The sequence below is a fragment of the Apis cerana genome, linkage group LG2 (assembly GCF_029169275.1).
Source record: "Apis cerana isolate GH-2021 linkage group LG2, AcerK_1.0, whole genome shotgun sequence".
Lineage (NCBI taxonomy): Eukaryota > Metazoa > Arthropoda > Insecta > Hymenoptera > Apidae > Apis > Apis cerana.
Genome location: NC_083853.1, coordinates 7,952,868 through 7,966,576, shown reverse-complemented (window position 1 = coordinate 7,966,576; position 13,709 = coordinate 7,952,868). Strand labels below are relative to the sequence as shown.

General features: G+C 39.8%; 1 protein-coding gene across 14 annotated transcripts in view; it reads left to right on the top strand.

Moving 5' to 3' along the window:
• Nucleotides 1-13,709, top strand: part of LOC107996810 (putative mediator of RNA polymerase II transcription subunit 26) — a 286,687-nt gene that overhangs the window by 112,586 nt on the left and 160,392 nt on the right. For 2 of the 14 annotated variants that reach the window (XM_028666280.2, XM_028666281.2), the window contains exon 2: nt 5,685-5,754. The exons of 8 other annotated variants lie outside the window; for them this stretch is intronic. The gene's annotated coding sequence lies outside the window, so the exon portion shown is untranslated. Of the gene's footprint in view, nt 1-5,084; nt 5,368-5,684; nt 5,755-8,998; nt 9,431-13,709 lie in introns of those variants that run through there. 4 more of the 14 variants (XM_028666279.2, XM_062070963.1, XM_028666282.2 and 1 more) reach the window with 4 other exon arrangements.

The following is a 13,709-nucleotide window of genomic DNA, read 5'->3' as shown; positions in this document are numbered from 1 at the left end:
TCTAACATTGTCTTTCCCGTGTGATTTTGTCCCGGTGACTGTGATTATAAATAGTAACGTGGGAAATTGAATAGGTAATGAAATAGGAAACGTGATTTAAACGATACGTTATTCTCGTGTTATTACGTGTTATTATTCGAAATAATATTTGTGATTTTTATCGAACGAACATGATGTCTCTATCATTGAGAAGTATTGGTCGAAATGGTGAGATTCAGATGTCTGATCAAATTGAGGGATATCATTAATCAGATGTTATCTTTACTTATCGCATAATTCTGTCTCTTCTTCTCTTTCTATCTTCTTGCAATATGAGAAGACAGAATAAATATTATTAATAATTTAATATCTCACATCGTTTTCTCGTTTCTATTCTATATTATTTCGACTAATTTCAGTGTTACTCGTTTAATTCGTTCCTCCTTTCTCGCTTTCTTTCTTTCTTCTCTTCTCTCGTATTTGTCCCTGGACAGAGAGGAAGACTTTCATAAGAGAGGAAGAAAATAGAAGATACGAAGGGTTGACAGAAAGGAGTTATCTGATAGTTACTACAAAGACTGTCATGTAAGATGCGCCATCAAGTAGCAGTCACTTCTTCGTCCCCATCCTACTCCCTCGTCCTTCATTTTGTTCTCCTCTATTTTCACGGCACTCCTTCTGTTCTGTTCTTCCTGGCTGGCAGATCCTTCGGGACGGCTAATTGTGAGCGACAGTCGCAACGGGTAACGAAAGGAGGGATCAACGTCACTTTCGAGAACTTCTCAAAAGCTCTGTCGACGGTTCACGTATCAAAGAATTCGCCAATGAGATTGTCGACAAACACATTGCACAATTTGTGAAATAATTATTATGACAAAAAAAGAATATTCGACGTATCATATTAATCCCCATTCTCTCATCTCGTAAATCGATTTTTTATCGAAAAGAGTGAACCATCGAGTGAAATTACGTTTCGATCTTATTATCAATATTTAAAAGAGATTTGCTTTAATGCAACAAAACAAGATCACGATATTAATAATTCCCAATACCAATTTTGATAAAAATAAAGACTTCCCACGTACATTCTCGCGAAACTGGTATGAAATTTTTATTCCATGGAAGAAATAACTCGCACCGATGGTAATAGCGTCTTTAGATTCAAATGGTCGCGATAAACTAGTCGGACACGTAACGTCTCCCCTTCCACAAGGAAAACAGTCTGATCGCAACCCGAGCAACTTGTCGCATTTAAACACCCACCAACGTGCCAGGTGTTTCCCCCCCTTTCGCGAAATCTATTCGCGTAGTTTCTCGCGAAAGATCGACAAACGTTCTCGGATTGGATGTCCTTCGAAAATCGCGCATCTGCTCACCGTCCTTCGAGCGAAAATGGAACAAGAGCAATCTTTCCAGTTTACCTTCGAGCCACTCTCCCAGAAACCTTCCACATGTATTTACCATCTCTCTCGTAGCGGAGTACTTAATTTTGCTTTCGAAATTAATTCCGGCAAGGTGCGTGTGTAGGTGTTACTTAAAGGTAAGAATTGCCGCGCGAGTCGGGGCCAGGATGGTGTTGGTGGCACAAGCAGGATACGCAGGAGAGAGGCTCGGTGGAAACTTCCGAGTCGAGTATTTTCCCGAGAACTGTCTCTCACAATTAGAATACTCCTGAGAGGGAGGGGGAGGGTTGTTGCCTCGTAGAGGCGGAATAACGGCGAGGATAGGTGCCTATTAGAAGAAGGGGGAGAGGCGTCGTCGATTTTCCGAAAATAGAGAACCCTCGGGGAGAACCCTTGGAAATGATGATTTATTCCATTCCTTGGGAATCCCACCTTCCAGAATCCAGAATTCCGATTGTCGAAATATCGATCAACTCGATTATGAGGAGGAAAAGGGAAAGAAAATCTTAACTAATGCCGATCGAATTATCGATTTCGTTGATTCGAAAATGATTTTAGATGCACTTCAGGTATTCACTGTCATCTACGTGGGTAGTGCACGGTTTTCTTTGAGAGGGAAATGCAGCCACGATGGAATCGCGTGACGCGCGATTCGACGGCTCGGACGGACGGCTCTAGGAATAGTTGGTTATCGGCCCACAGCGAGTGGTGAGCCCAGTGGGGGCGTGTGTCTTTAGAAAAGCATTAGTGTCCGGAATTAATTGATCGCGGGAGGGAAGTGGATATCTACGCGGAGCTTACATGCTCCTCTCGTCCCTCTCTCGCTCTCTTCCCTTCCTCCTCACCTGGCCTACTCTCCCTTTCTATTGCCTCGTCGGTTCGGTTGGGGGTGCAGGGTAATATCGGTACTACCCTGTACCAGTCGATGAGCCACTCGCCGCCCTACCCCTCCTCTTCTCTTCATGCCTCCTCTTGCATTGCCTCCTACACACGACCGTGGGCTACGATATAATCCAGCCTCGTGGCTCGTTCCTCGTGACTTTTGCCCGCGTTTTTTTAATACCGGAGCACCTCTCGACACGTATCAACCTCGTTTTCTCTTCTCTTCTTTTTTTCTTTTTTTTTTTTTCGAGCTTCGCGTATATTTGACTCGTTCGAGGGTTCGTTCGAAAAAAGGTTTTATCCGACTACACGGAGATAAATTTCTTTCTCGTTTAGGCGGACACGTTTTCAACCGTGTATGAAATTCGTCCATCGAGCTCGGCCAGCTGATTAATGCGCGCCGTTTTACCGCCGTTTCGTGCGTTCGACCGCGTTTTTCCCCTTTCGTCCGGTGTCGCTTGAAATGTTGCGATGAAATTTGTCACAGGGACTGGAAAATGTTGGGAAGTATCGAGCATCGCTTTTTTTTGGCGAATGTGCACCCATGTGAACCCATGATACGAAAATTTAACTTTCGAGAGTAATTAGAAGGACGGCATTTTAGAAATTTTGGAAAAATATTTCTTTGCGCGAATTATTATTCCTTAACGAGTTACGCTTCCAAATTTCTGTCGCGCAATTTTATTTCGTATCTTTTTATCATTCAACTTAAGAAATATGGATAAATTTTTCTCGCTAGTTCGATAGTTCATTTTTCTTGCGCTTGTTCGAATTCAATTTTTAATCAAAACCAAATTTTTTTTTTATTGAATTAACATGACACCATTTTCTCAAAATCTTTTTTTTTCCTTTCTTATCCGTGTCATCGCCGAGGATTTTCACCGTTAAAGGCAAAGAGGCATGGTAACGGTTAGAAACGTTTGTTTGAGGAGGCCGAGGGCCGTCGGTTATTAAGCTCAGGCCACAGACCACATCAGAGGCAAGTAGAAAGGCCCCTCGGCGTGTTCACCTAACTCTTCCTCTGTCTCTCTCTTTCTCTCCTCCCCTCTCTTCTTATCTCTTCTTCTTTCCAACGTATCGTCATATTTTACGGATTCTCTTCGACGATCAATCGTTCACGGATTTCATTCATCCGTCGACCAGACGAAAATTTTTATAATACGAAACACAGCACATTTCATTGTCCTCCTTGAGTTGCATTGTTTGTTTCGCAGTCATTTCCAGAGATGTGCTTCGAAGATATTTGATTAACTATCGAGATGATATAGAGACAATCCTTTGAGTTATTGGAAAGTAAGTTTTTTTTTTATTGCAGTTTCTCTTTCTTCCTTTTTTTTTTTTAATGTGGCTGGGGTGATTGAATAAACGTGTTTATAAGTTTAATATCGACTACTTTGTTGAACAAGAGGAATAATAGGTCATCCTAGAAAGTGTAGAAACACGGGTATAGAATGGACATTTCTACGCTTTTGTTGATTGTGCCTGGCATTAGTGCATACGCAAACGTTATTTCAATTATTCAACGCCTTCGAAGATTACTTTGCTACGCAATTAACGATCGACAATGTATGCGAATGTACAGTCGTTTTAAAAATCGAACAACATCGTGAATACCAAATTCTTGAAATTCGTTGCAGCAACGATGAAAATCCTCTTGTACCAGAAACGGTCAATTCGCTCGAATTATCCGTCGAAAAATAAAATCGATGGAAAGGAAATTTATTTTAAATTCGAAATTATCACCAAAACACCGATCGAAACACAGTGCCTGTCCCGGCCACTTAGACGCAATCACGAAAGCAATTGGAATCGGTAAATATCTGATTGGAGCGGGGTGGCGCAAGGGGGAAGCTCGGCAAGGGGGTTGTTGGAACGAGAGGGAAGAGGAGGCGCCGGGCGTAAGCGAATCGAGTAGTAGTCGACTTGATATCCGTCAGATATGTCCTTGAAGCATGCGAGCCGTGCAACGCCGTTTGATAAAGGACGCCGATACCCGCGCACCTTGCACGCCTCTGCGTTAAACGCTTCCACGCGCTTCGCGTAATGGATATACTCCAATCCTCTCGCTTCCACCTTCACCCATTCCCCTCCCTCCTCCTTCAATTCGGCTTCTGCTCCCTGTTGCACCGTGCGTTGTGGCGTGCAGTCGCTCGATTTCGCCCCTTCTCCTCTCCTCTCCTCTCCTCTCCTCGACTCCGCGGAAATCTGCCTTCAGGCGCGTTGCAGAAGCACCGAGATCCGACGTGATAAGTGGTTAAACGGCAGTAAGTAAATGTTGTAACGCGCGTTACCAAGCGGAGAATCTTCAAAGAGGTAGACACCGCGAGACGATTATGCGTATCGTCGACGTCCGCGATGTTATGAGATTAAGGATTAAGGATGGAATTGCTGCGTTTGTTCCGGGGGAGGAGGGAGAGGAAGGGAGGATGAATTGGAGGACAGTCCCGGGGGAGGGGATCGATCGAAGCGACGATTTTTTTCCACGATGGATGGATGATTCGGTATGGTCGTCCAACGAACGTCGATGTGGGTGAATAATTATTTTTATTCACGTTTGGATATTTCAGTTGGAGGTGGATGGTTGTTGAAGCACGATGTCAAAATATAGATGGAATTATTCTTGCTCGTTTTACGTTACACGGGAACGTTTAAACGTACGATGTGATTCATACGAGAGTCGTATGAGGAATGACGAGAAGAAAACAGAGCGAGAGAGGCACGATATTGTAAATAAATATATATTTCTCGGAATAGATTAGCATGTATAAAATTCTAAGAAACAAATGTAATCGTTGTTTTCATTTGGAAGGACGGTCGCTCAGTCTTTGTTTGTGCGTCGTACGAATCGGTCGACTTCGACTTTCAGTCGTAATTTCGTATTGTAATAATCGTTCTACTATATAAAATAAATTCCAGTGATTTAAATTTGTTAATTTTGCTCCTCGTTTTTTGAGAATTTATTTTTTATCGTATCATAGTGCGTGATGGTTAGTCCGTATTCTACAACACGTGTGAAAGAAATCGAAGAGGATTAATAAACGTTATTATTTAATTATTAATCGTATATTTGAACTATTAAAACACATAGAAACACGTGTAACTGGTATTTCTATCCACGTATAGAATACGAATAGTATACGAATTTCGGGACAAGCACGATATTGTTAACAAGTCGCTTCCCTTTAAATTATGCCCGTCGGCTAATAACAGGGAGACACATGACATTCGTGCATGGCAATAATTAATTTTCGCAATTATGCCCGCCTTCGTTCCTTCCTTGCTTCGCATCACTTCACCGACCTTCCTTCTTTACCTCCTTCTCAAACCTCTCTCCCTTTCCTAGACAGATGTGTCCTAAAAATCAATCCGATTTTTTTTCTCTATGGTTATCTTTAACGCGAAATCATTTTCTGCTTTCAGGTAAATACCACGACGTCTCTATAGATACTTAACTCATTAATCGTTTGAACTTCCTTTTCCTTCCTGGCTGGTAAGTCAACAAAGTAAACCAGTTCATATTTTAACATGGCCGAGATCGATGATGATATATGTACGATATCGTTCGTAAGTCTTTGGATACTTATAGACAAGTATTTTTAATGTTAGCGTAAAGAATGAACGAAAATAAATTTTATAATTAATGCAATATTAATTAGGAATTAAATTATTAACCGTTTCGAAAATTTTATCTTATCTCTTAAATTCAATGCGAAATAATTAGCAATTAATATGCTTGATTAGAAAGTATCCAATCACATATGAATGGACTGTACATTTTATTTTATACTCGAGATAAATTCTATAGTGGTTCTATAGTTCAGAACTTGATCAGTAAGTCGCATTTCTCCAAAATGACTTACGTAATAGTCAATCTTTTTATTACTGTTAAGCCCTTTATATCGGTATTTTTTATTAGCAACATTGCATAATAGATTCATAGAATTTTCTTAAAATTACTAACGATTTCTCCATTCTATTTCGTTGACACTGAATTTGATCGATGGTATTATTCACTTTACCGACACGTTTTTAATCATAGTCAACAACCTTCGAACTTATTTCAATGCATAATACCAATATCGTTAGTGATCTTAAGATAATTCAACTTACTCTAGTTGCAATACTCGATTAAAACGATACACCTTCGCTCGATCATCGATCGGATTAACGAATTGGTTTGAAAGGGCGGTAACTTTTAAAAAAGTGATCTTAAAAATTAGTTTCTTCGACTCGAGCGGTCTTGAAGGCCTTGGTCTCGGCTGGAAAGGCCGTGGGGGGTAAATTAGTAATTAGAAATCTGATACTGGTAAGGTAAGTCGGTGTTGTTTCGGTATTGCGTGGCTGTGCGCGTCGCGTGGACTTCTGCGACAGGCACGGCCTCGCGTGACCCGACGCCCCCGTTGGGGTGGGCCAGGGGTCGCTCTGAGCAAGCGAGCAGGGGCAGGGAGGGACTGGAAAACGTAAGGGATGACAATTATGCCCTACAGGTAATTGCCAGGTTGCAGCTAAACGGAGCGGGCGGCCTCTGCCCCTTTCCGCCCCTATCCTCGATAAACCGCGCGAGCTCGCCCCGAAACGCGAGCTTTCATCGGAAAATCATGGCTTTTAAAAACCGTCACGCTCCCCGCAACCTTATAATTTATCGCGGTTTTCGTCTTTACCAGTGTGGACAACGCGATTTTTAAGAATCGTGGGGAGGGGGATCGGTTATTCGGATACGGTGATGAATCTAAACTTTAATTTGATTAGTTGTAGGCTTTTGTTTTTTAATAATTTAAATATTGCTAGAAATTTGCTGGAAATAATTTTATGGTATAGATATAAAGTTGTTTCGCGGTTAGATTCTTGGAATTTTATATTTTGTAATTTATCGTTATTTTCGTCTTTAGTAGTGTAGACGACGATTTTTAAGGAGGGGAGAGGAGGCTTGGTTATTGGGATACGGTGATGGATCTAAATTTTAATTTGTTTAGTTGTAGGCTTTTGTTTTTTAATATTGCTAGAAATTTGCTGGAAATAATTTTATGGTGTAGATGTGAAATTGTTTCGTGGTTAGATTCTTGGAATTTTATATTTTGTAATTTATCGTGATTTTCGTCTTTAGCAGTGTAGACAACGCGATTTTTAAGGATCGTGGGGAGGAGGATCGGTTATTCGGATACGGTGATGGATCTAAATTTTAATTTGATTAGTTGTAGGCTTTTGTTTTTTGGAAATTATATATTGTTAGAAATTTGGGAATATTTGTATTGGTAGGAATATAGAATTAAATTAATTTTTTGTAATTTTTTTATAATTTATCGTGGTTTTCGTCGTTACCTGTGTAGTTGCTTATTTTATGTGGTGATGGATTTAAATTTTAACTTGTTTAGTTGTAAGTTATTGTTTCTTTGGCAATTATATATCGTTAGAAATTTGGGAGTAATTTTATGGGGATATGAGGTTGTTTCATGGTTAGATAGATTTTTATTTTTAGCAATAGCTTAATATGGGGGTAATTGTATATTGTTAAAAATTTGGGAATAATTTTATTGGAATATATATATATATATATAAGGAATATAGAATTAAATTGATTTTTTAAAATTTTATTTTTTTCTTAATTTTTTTTTTTCGTTTTATTTAGTATTCTATTTTAAGTTATGTAATTAAAACTATTTGGTACATCGTTATCGGATTCTATTAAACATACCCAAGATTGTTCCCAATTGTTCGTTATATATATATGTGTGTATGTGTGTGTGTACGTGTGTGTGTAGATACCTATGTTATAATCTGATTTAAATGCTCTAAATGGTTCATCCTTCTACTTCAAACACGGTAGAATTCTGTTTTACTGTAGATTGTAGCATGACGTGTTCGACACGTTATCTCTTACTTACACGCTTTGTCTTAGTATTTCATTGATCGAACGTACCTAATATAATGCTACAAATCCGTTGTGTGAATAAAATTTGCCTATACCAGTCCGTACAATACGTGTCCCTTACATTACTTTTGATAACAATTTACGATAAAATCATTTATTATTTATAATACTAACTTTTTCTAAAACCACTTAATATCCTCGAATCACAATCATCACGAAATAATATTCGATATTATTAATATATTATTAGTTAGCAAGGTCAAAATTATTTAAACTGCATAATCCATTATTACGATTTTGTAATAGATATAAAAAAGAAAGTGTTTAATTGGAAATTTCGCTCTCAAAATTCAACTCTCAAAATTCTCAAAAAAATACACGTATTTACGCGATTGATAAAAAATAAAAGATATAATTCGCGATCAAATTCTCCATTCCTGCTTCGATTCTATCCACAATTCCCAAAACACTAGCAGATTCCACCGCCAATCACCTCTTAAACCCAAATCCAAACCCAAACGCAAATCCTCTAAATTACTTAGAACTCATTTACGGCTCGGCAAGGAGAGGAGGGGGGGTGTAAAAGGAGAGGGGGTGACACTCGACCCCTCGACGACAATCGTCCACAAAATTAGCCGCAAATGTATGTTATTTCGCCTGGCGAGCTGACGTGCGGTGACGTATATGGTCGGCATCTATTATGAAAGCAGCCCCGTAAAAGCTGCCGCCGTCTGACGCTTGTTCCGCACGCGCTCTTTTCCCACGTGCTTGTAAGCCACGTAGTCCAGAGGCTCGGAGCATCGGCCATAAGCGGCCACAAAGACGTGTTTAGAATGCGCTCAGGGAAGTGCAATATAGTGGTATATACGGTATACCGCCTGTCATTTTTGTCACGTTATCGGCGTTGCAACCGCGAGAGGCCACGTGGCCTCTGTGCGAGAACGCGGGCATAAGTCGGCGTCGCCTCGAAGCCGACGTGACGCCGCCGCACGTCAATCGGCCACCCAGTAGTGATCAGTAGTGCCTCGAGCCTTGGCACGCTTTATTATTTGTTTGTTTTGACATTACGTGCCTCCGCTTCCGTGAATCGAAACGAGGGTAAAGGATTCTTGGAGAATTCTTGAATAATCGTTCCATTAAGTTCGAGAACGGTTCTTCTCGAGGACCAGTTTTTGGAAACTTTTCGGGAACGCATGATGGGATGATACCTATATTTGCGAAGAATATTTATATCGCATGTTTCGAGGAGAGTGATCGCGATTGCGGATGTTAGGCTTTCACGATTCGTTTTCGATCTGTAAGTATTTTTTTTCTTACATATTATTACATATATATATATATAAGCTTTAGTATAATTTTTTTTTAACTAGTGCAATTTTCGAGATATCACGAGATATTTATCGTACGAATGCAACAAAAATTGTGTAATTATCATTACATTTTTTCGTGTTTGAAACTGCAACTGTTGGTCGTAACACACCTCCTTGGCCTGCAAATTTCCAAAGTATAATTTCACGGAGTGCTTAGAGCGCCTATCGAACTGTTTTTCGTTTCGTGCACGCGCCATCGAAAGTCGCACGAAAAGTGGACTGAAAAGTGAGGCAAAAGGAAGGAAAAAAAAAAAAGTAAAAAAAGAAAAGAAAAGAATGGTCGAACGGTTGGTGTGATGTCGTGTCATTCGAGTGGCGGTCGCATGCCAGTTGGAAAATTAGCGTCGAGTGGGTAGAGTTACCAGTGGAGGAACACGTATAGAGGCTGATGTTCGCATGACGGATGTCGATTCAATAGCTCGATTTCACAGACTTCGCAGTTTCGATGCCCTTCCGACATCGAGGAGAAATTTTACACCGATCGATCGCGATTAACCCTCCACTCGGGTAGTTTAGGATCGTAATCTTCTCTAGTCCATGATGCATCCAATTTCTGAAACAATTTGCATTTGTCTTATTTAATTCGTTAAATCGTAGTTCAATATTGAAACTTGGGATAATGGATTGAAAAGAAATTATTTCTTCTTTTATTATTTTTAATTAAATATATATATATATATCTTTTTATTTTTTTTTCTTCTAATATTTACGAAATTAGATACATCCTTTCTTTGTTTTAATCATTATCAAGATTTATATATCGAAAAGATGATTATTAAATAGTTTATTAAAACGATATATTACCGTTCGTTTGATAAAATTTACGAGAATTGAAATCAAAAGTTTTTAAAAGTTATATTTTAGAAAATTAAGTATCTTTTTTTTTTTATATTTACTCGAGTAATTTCTTTATTTATTGTATTAATTTAATGTAAATATTTAACATCGCGAGAAAAATAGAAACTTCGTTAAAATTCTCAAAATTAAAAGCTCGTATAATTATTATTAATTAATCGTGATACATTGAACGTAGAAGATGTAATTAGATCGAACTTGTAGATCGGTATTAGACCAGTCAGATCGAGTGAATTATCGATAAGACAGACCTATGACCGGTCCCTTTGTGTTTCCCTTGGCTTAGACATCGGTGTACTTTGTATCTATCAATTATTCTATCCTGGACGTACATATTGTTGCTCTAAAATTTCTCTTTGCTTTTTGCTTCACTACTAATATTCATTTATATTTAAAGGGGATAATAGATCGCTATATTAGAAAAAAAAATAGTAAATTAAATTGTAAGGAAACCTTCGTATCTTTAGAAATTACTCGAGCAAATATAAAAAGAAAAAAGATACTTAATTTTCTAAAATATAACTTTTAAAAATTTTGATTTCAATTCTCGTGAATTTTATTAAATTACTTTATTTAACGATCTTTGAAACAGCATCGATCCCAGAGACTGGACAAACATTTTATAAAATTTAATAACATCAAATCATTCAAATATCAATTACGAGGGAGAAATTTCACGTAAAATAACGTTCGGCAAAATCAATAAATCTAAATTATTAAAAGTCCCTCCCCCAATAAGAAGAAGAGCTCGCGTTCAATGATTCGTTGAGCGGCCACGCGAATCTCGATCGCGGTAATAATTCATCTCCAGCATCCTCGAAGTCGGGCGGCAATATTACCGGATAAAATAAGCCATTAAGCGACGTAGCCGCGGAGTATCTCTTCTCGGGCGTTATACGAAGACGTTCATGAAGGCGACGTCCTCCTCCGCGACCGATCGTGGAAGACGGAGGGCTGGCAGGGTTGGAGGAATCGAGGGTCGAAGCCAGGATTACCCATCCGACCGAAAGGAGATTCCACTAAGCTTTCAGATTTTACCCTCTTAGCCGACCAAGGATTATAAAACGCAAATACGTCCCTTGATTAGTGAGGATAAAGTAAACATCGGCTTGCCGTCGCGGCTGTTGCTCGCGCGAAATACGTCGTCGTTCGTGAGAATGACTCCATTCTCTGGGATCGTCGTTGAGAGTGAATCAAGAACGAATTTATCTCGAACAGATTTTTTTTCTTTCTTTTTTTTTTATTCGAAGCTTAGCCAAATTTTCTTTCTTTCGATCAATTAGCAAAATCCATAATTAATAATATCTATCTCGCGACGTTCATCGTATGGTGACAAAGATGTTTCCAAATTTGCAATAAATCGAAATGCTTATTTTCTAAAAAAAAAAAAAAAATATCAAAAATGCCAATCGACGAAAGATGTGAAGAAAATCGGCGGAGGATCGAGGTCGAAATTCGATATAATTTTCGAGGGTAATTTCAAGATAGCCACTTTACAAGGGATAAACTGTGGGAAGATAGAAAGTTTAGAGCGTAAAAGGAAGCCTCAAGCATCCTACGGAAGTCTGGCTCTAATTAAGCGCCTCCTACCCACTTGCCGCGGTTCCTTCACTCATCATCCGCACCATCTCTCGCTTCAGCATCCCTCTCCGTCAACCGTTCACCCGCCTTCTCAGAATCCTCGCCAAGATCTGAGGTGAAGGTAACCATCCATCCTCCGCGTGTTATCATATTCCTGATTGTTATGTCTTCGCTTGACGATACCTCCGCCGCTTACGTTCTTCTCTCCACGGTTCGATAATTTCTCTCGTCCTCTCTCTCTTTCTCTCTCTCTCTCAGTCTCGCGCACACAATGTTTTTCTCCGATTCGAGAGAACCCCCTCGCGTCTCGTTTTATCTTTCGACTCGTTCTTACCCTTACGTGTACACCGCGGCTCCGTCTTGTTTCTTCATGGCTGCCTGGAAATACGAGAGAGCACGAGCTCCTAATTAAATTCCACTCTTTCCTTGCGTGTTTTTTTTTTTCTTTTTCTCGACGTTTCCTCAACCGCAACTTAATTGCGCCGGAATCGAAATGGCTGTTGCCCTCGCCAGCGATCCCCTTCCTCCTTCTCTCTTAATTGGCGCATAATTATGTAAACAATTCCAACGTCGGGGGGCCGGGCCACCCACCCCCTCGTCTTCAATTTAACCGCGGCGGTCTATACTTAGCGGTGTCATCAGCCGTGACAAATCGCGAAACTATTCCGCGGCGATGAGGCTCGCGAGCCAGGGGAGGACACGTGATGTTGGGAAGGGGAGGAAGAAATTAGCGAGCTGGGTAATTAGCATTTATTTGTGTAATCGAAACGAGGATATCTCGAGGAGTCTCTATCGTCGTTTTAATCGTCGACCATGCCGCTGGAAGAAGTGGCTTCGAATCGATTTCGAATCAGGCTTGCTTTGTACTTAGGTCGAGACTTAGGTTAGGAGAGGAATATTTATATATATCATATATCGTGTGATCGTTTTTTCTTTTTCGATATTTGCGTGGATGATTGATAACGATGAAAAGATTGTGTCTAACATTTGATATTATTAGAAGGTTAGAAGTTGTCGTTTAAAAGCTACTCGTTCTTTAGTTATTTCTAGGCTGATCAGTATGCACTTTCGAAACTCATCAAGATCTATTCGAATTACGATGCTTCATAAAAGAAATTCAATCTGAAACGTATCGGGGAAAGTTGAACTGAGCCATCTGAGGCGCCACATCGCGATTAAAAAACTTATCGATTAACAAAGAGTCTCGGGAACGACTTATTTACAACCGGTTCAAGACAATATCCACAACTGGCGGGATGAAAAGTGTTGGGAGGGGTGGTGTAAGGGATGGAACTAAGGTGAACCGTGCTTGCGGCAACATTATCTAAAATTCAAGCTGTAATTACTTTGCTGGGCGGCGCTCCGCTTGATTTATAGTCATCGCGCGATGCAGCTGCGTGGGTGTAAGTAATTAAAAATGTACCATCGCGTGGTATGGTAGCCTTCCCTCTCCCCTACACCCTCTTCTCCTCTTCACGGGGAAACACTGTTTAGAACGGGTCTTCGGTTGTGTGCGAAATAGGGGTTGCTTCTTTTTCACAAACCTCCCCCATCTCGTGTTTCGCCGAAAACGATTGCCCCGCGAAGATTCGAGCGATTCGCGCAACTGTTCCTCGAATTTCATAACCGGTTCTGAATTGTTGTCCGTTATATTCCATTTAAACGTGTAGACGTAATTGATCCGAATATATATTTTGTTCTTTGATTGAAAGATTTTTTTTTTTGAGTTTATATATATTTAGTAAAATTGATTTTTCTTCTTTGATTTAT